Consider the following 6000-nt stretch of genomic DNA (forward strand, 5'->3'; position numbering starts at 1 on the left):
GGAGTGGCCAAGTGGTCTGGGGTGACCGGAAGGTAACAGGAGGACCTGGCCACTGCCAGGGACCTGGGCCACGTGGGAAAGTCCAGGGGCTTTTCCTTTTGAGGGTCTAGATCCCATCCCCATCAGAGGGACCCTCCTCATCTGTGTGGCCCTCAGGGACAAGGTCCCCCACCTTGTCCAGAATGCAACACAAGCCTCCAACTGGGCCTCGCAGCAGCCCCCTTGGTCACCCTGTTCCCAGGCAGCCCCCTAGAAGGTCCCCCAGCAGAAGTTGGGAGACCTCAAACCCAGGAGCAGGAGACTTGACATTGATGCCCAAGCAGAAACTGACGGAAACTGATGAAGTTTCCCTCCCCCTTCTGGGCTAAGTCAAATGATTCCCCACACACACTGTGCCGACATTACTCCCCTTCCACCCCCTCCTGGTCAGAAACTGGAAGAAGGATCCCAGCTGACTGGTTTTTTTCTTTTAGGGAAGTGTTCCCCAAAACACAAGTCATTTAGGAAAAAAGTCCCAGTTTTCAATCCATTCAATGAAGTGCCTATTGCACTAAAGAAGTGCTGGGGATGATCTAGATGATGAGATCTAGACTCTAAAAAGGAAAAACCCAAATCTCTGTCATTCCCCTGAGGCTCTAATCCCATCAACTGGCCTTTCATTATGGCTATGCCCAATCTCCCAATTCTCTGTTACCCTTAGTGTCTTACCTCCCCATAGCCACTTCCCACCCTTAATCCTAGCTAGGCTCCATCCTCCCTCATCTTCTTGGTCCAGGTCCCTGGTGTTCTACTATCTCACAGTCCCTTCAGACTGCTTGGCCGCTCCTAGATCCCTCCCACAGTCTTTCTGTATATAAGATCCTTCTTGTCTCTATTAAGGTGCTCAGATTTTCACAATCTAGCCAATAGCTCACAGGTGCTCAGATTCCTTAAGAGTCTGGCTAATATGGCAGATCACTAATAAACTTTGTCTTTGGCTGAAAGAAGGCTTAGGTTGAACTCTTTCGGACAGGACCCATGTGTTATGATTTTGGGGTTCCAGCACCCCTTAACACCTAAACCTCAACAGGGGTACAAAGGATCCTTGCCCTCCAGGAGCTCACAATCTAATGCGGGGAGGGGACAACTTGCCAACACAGATGTACAAAGGAAGATGGACATGTAGAAGTTTGGGAAGGCTTCCTGAGAAGCCAGGAAGCTGGTGGTCAGAGATGAGGGGGGAGAGCATTCCAGGCCTGGGGAATGGCCAGAGACATGGACATGTCTGGGAGGTCTGGATCCAGGGAATGAGGCAAAAGAACCCTGGAAAGCAAGGAGGGGGCGGCGTCATGAAGGGATCTGAAACTGATAAACAACCTGGCAGAAAATGGGCTCAGACCAACACACCTCATACCATGTTCCATGATGGATTCTGAATGGACCTATGATCTCAGGGTTAACAATTAGACTGCTGAATGAATTGGAAGACAAATAGATCCCATACCTCTCACAGCTTGGAGGAGGAGATTCATTCCTAACCAAACAAGGGACCCTAGAGATAGAAGAGATAAAATGGATAACTTTGATTACATGACACTGAAAAGCTTCTGCACAGACAACATTCATGTACATAGGAGAAAAGGGGAAGTGGTGGAATGGGGGAAATATCTTTGTATCAAATTCCTTCCATAAGGATTGGGTGTGGCTGTGCTGGTGTTTCACAACTGGCTCTCTAGAAAGAGAAAAAAGGACATGTGACATACTTTTAAGCTTAATCTGCATTATTAAGATTTTCTCCATCATTTTAAGTCTAGACAATCCAAAAGGCAATAAATTAAGCTCTGATTTGTAGCATTTGCCAATTTTTAAAAGTGTTCATGCTCACCATTGTTGGGACTAAATTCAATAAAGGTAAACTGAGATACTACTGAAAGCCAAATCAGTTTATTAACAGTGTCACATATAATTTAACAAAGCAGGTCAGACTTGTCACCTCAGTAAGGTCAGTGACCCCAGTGAGAAGGGAGGGACCCACCCTTATTGACACACAAGAAAGAAGGGGGTCTTGGTAGTCATGGAATAGTACAATTGACTATACTAGGAAAAGTGGGCTGGCATTAGGATGAAACTAATCACAACCCTTTTCTGGCAATTAAGGAATGTTAATTGTTCTAAGGGACCCATCTGCCTCTTGTAATCTTTGCTAAGAGATCAGTACCACCAGACTCGCTGTCCTCTTGGAAGAGATCAAATCTCCCCCAAATGCCCAAGGACAGGTAAGGACAGAGGGCATAGCTTTTGGGGGATGGCACCAGGTTAAGCTTGTTGGGTCTTAATGACAAAAAAGTAGATATCCCAGGAGCTCAGAGGAGTGATAACAACTTTCCTTAAAAGCGACCATACAAAATGGGTCAGAAATACAGGATAGGATCAATTACAGAAGAGACTCCATGATTAAATGATACAGAATTAATTTAATTTCCTCCCAATTAACATGTAACAGTCTGCTCTCATGAGCCATTGAGCTGCCTCCAGCATACCCTGTGTAGACAGTTAACGTACAGAAGACTGAAAGCCATTCCCCAATTTAAAAAAAAAAAAGTGGTCTGCTAAGAGGAATGAACAGTTCTCAGAAGACTTGTAAACTGTTAACAACCATAAGAAAGGTTGCTCCAGACCACTAATAATAAGAGAAATGTACATCAAAGCAACCCCAAGGTTTCAACTCATATATCCTACAAACTGGTAAAGATGACAAGAGATGGCTATAGTCAATGTTAGGGGGTTGTAGGAAGATAGACATGCTAGTACATTGTTGGTGCAGCTGGGAATTGATACAGCCATTTTGGAAATCAATTTGTAATTATGGAAATAAAGTGATTAAAATGTTCATACCTTTAACCCAAAGATTCTGCTACTAGGTTTAAGCCACCAAGAAAGCCATTGATAAGAAGAAGGTCCCCCTATGCACCAAATTTTTATAGCAGAACTTTTTGTGGTAGCAAAAAATTAGAAACAAAGCAGATGCCCATTGATGAGGGAATGGCTAAAAAAATTGTAGCATATGAGTGTAATGGAATGGTTGTTTTCCTTCTCCCTCAAAGAGGACCAAAATGACATCACTATGTTGGAGTCAAGGTACAGTGTATCAGTCTGTGGCTGATCAGACCAATATGAGCTCAGAAGGCTCTGCCACAGGTTGGGCACAAATTATCCAAAATGGCATGCCAGAGAAGCCTGGGAGGATCTATGTGAACTGATGCAGAACCGAGAAAACAATCTGCACTGTGACTACAGCCATGTTCATGGAAAGAATAAGTACTCCCCAATCAAAAGTGAACGCTACAAAATTACAAAGAACAAACATGACCCCAGAGAGGAGACAGGAGAAGAAAGACATCCCCACCCGACTCCACCCCTCATCCCTCTGTAGAGATGGGAGGTCTATGGCTATGAGACATGGCCCATATTTTCAGGCTTCTTTTGAGAGTTGATCAATTTTGCTGGTTTCTTCTTTTTCCCTTAAAAATGTTATTTTTCATTTGGGGTGGCTCTCTGGGAGAGGGAGGGGGAAAGATATTGGGAGAAATTTTGCTGATATAAAAAACAAAAGATAGTCATTTTTTTAAGTGTGTAAAAGGTTAGGAGTAAAAGACTAAGAATGGAAATATCTCCTTCTAGTTAAGGTTATTGTCCATCTCCATGAAGAGATTGGGGCCTTTAATTACTTTACATAATGGAGATATTTCTTACTTTCAACTTTGATCAGCTGAAAAGGAGAACCTTGAAGACAATGTGCAAAGCTGAATTAGAAGGTTCTGTGGACAATGATTTTCAAAAGATGAGCCAAAAGTTGTGGAGCTCTCTCTGAGAGAATCAAACTCTTAGCTGCTCTGTTTATTCCCTAACCCGATCTTGGCTGTGGAATGGTCTTTGAACCCTATAAAATGTGAGATCAAATGGAGCTGGCGTCTCTTCATTTTCCCACAAGAATACTGTCAACTGCTTTATCTACAGCTTTGTGAAAGTCATCTGGGTAATGCGTGCCTGCAGTGTTCCGACGCACCAGTTTAGCTACCCTGCCAAAAAAGACGCTCTGGTGGCCATTTTGTTCATCTGACCTGTTCTTGGCAAAGCCACTCTGGCTCTCCACAATCCCTGCTTCCTTGTCTCGATATTCATCAACATCTCTTTAATGAAGTCCTAGACTTTTGCCAAGAACAGAAATTGAGCTCCCTGGCCCAGAGTTTTCCAACCGGCCCCCTTCTCTTCTGTTTCTGGAAGATTGGGACATTTACCCTCTCTCTTCCTACAGCACTTCTTCCATTCTCCCTGACCTTTCTCCATCAGTTGTCCTCCATGTGGGCCAGGTGACTTAACAGCTGGGTGCTCTCTTCCTATCTCCTTACTGACCTTGAGCATCAGCTCCCAATTATCATTTGGGTTCTGTCACTGCCACGAAAAAGCAATCTGAGCAGCTCTGCCTTCTGTTGGTCACCAGTCATGACTTTCCCATCTGCCTCAGTGGACCAATCCCTTCTTTTACCCCAAACACCCCGAGGCCCCCGGGATAGCCCTTCCCCTCCCCCAGTCTCCACTTCTTCTGGCCATCCCTGACTCTACACTCCATGGTTCCATGTTGTCTTCATCCCATTATGCACCCTCACAACTTGTCTCTGTGCTTAACCTCTTTGCACTTGGGTTCTTTCCTCATCCTCAGCGCTTTCTTCAGACCATGTCCGTTTTTCCCTCATTGGGATTGTTCCTTCCCCCAGGCTGATGTCCCCAGAGGCTCTCTCATCTCTCCTTCCTCTGCAGCCTTGGCATCTGCTCTCCCCTGCCCCTTCCTTCTCAGGTTTCTCATGGCCCTTGGTTGAACCTGTCCTCTGAACTTTTTTTACCTTTGCCTCATGGGTCTCTGGGAATGGCCTTCTTCCAATGTGGGATTGACTAGCCCTGACTCCCAGCAGGCAGACATCTGGACCTCCTCGTAGAAGGAGTTGATTCTGCTTACTTCCAGGCCCCAAGTGCCATCCGCCATACTTGGGCCTGGGTCAGAGACCAGTTCCATCGATGGAGCTCTTGCCCTCACCGAGCTGACCTTTTTGCCACTTTTACTTTGCATTGTTAGGCTAGTGATGACCACATTGTTTTATTCCAAGAAAGCCACCAAAGGGCCAGGCATCCACCTCGCCATTCTCTTTCCCACCATGTCTGCCTTCAAGTTCCATCTAAAATCCTGCCTTCTAAAGGAAGCCTTTCCCAATCCCCCTTAAGTCTAGAGTGTCTTCTTTCTCTTGATTATCTCTAATTTATGCTTGTTTGCGTGTTGTCTTCACGGTGGCTGCTTACACAGATTCTAGATAATGGATGATGCTCTGGTGCTTTCCCAGTCACCAAGGGAGTGAAGCAGGGCTGTGTGCTTGCTCCCAGGCTTTTAAGCGTGATGTTTTCTGTGGTGTTGTCGGATGTCTTCAATGAGGACAAAAACAGCACCAAGAGGCATTAGAACAGGCAAAGGAGAAACAAAGCTCTCACTCTTTGCAGATGACATGATGATTTACTTAGAGAATCCTAGAGAATCAAGTAAGGAACTACTTGAAATAATAAACAACTTTAGCAGAGTTGCAGGCTATAAAATAAACCCACATAAATCATCAGCATTTCTATATATTACCAACAAAGCCCAACAGCAAGAGATAGAAAGAGAAATCCCATTTAAACTTACTGTAGACATTATAAAATATTTAGGAGTCTACCTCCCGAAACAAACCCAGGAACTCTGTGAACACAATTACAAAACACTTTTCACACAAATAAAATCAGATCTAAATAACTGGAAAAACATCAGTTGCTCATGGGTAGGCCGAGCTAATATAATAAAAATGACAATCCTACCTAAGCTAATTTACTTATTCAGTGCCATACCAATCAAACTACCAAAAAATTGTTTTATAGAGTTAGAAAAAATAACAACAAGATTCATTTGGAAAAACAAAAGGCCCAGAATATCAGAGGAAC

Source organism: Phascolarctos cinereus, unplaced genomic scaffold, assembly GCF_003287225.1.
Source record: "Phascolarctos cinereus isolate Bilbo 61053 unplaced genomic scaffold, phaCin_HiC Scaffold_4;HRSCAF=312, whole genome shotgun sequence".
NCBI lineage: Eukaryota > Metazoa > Chordata > Mammalia > Diprotodontia > Phascolarctidae > Phascolarctos > Phascolarctos cinereus.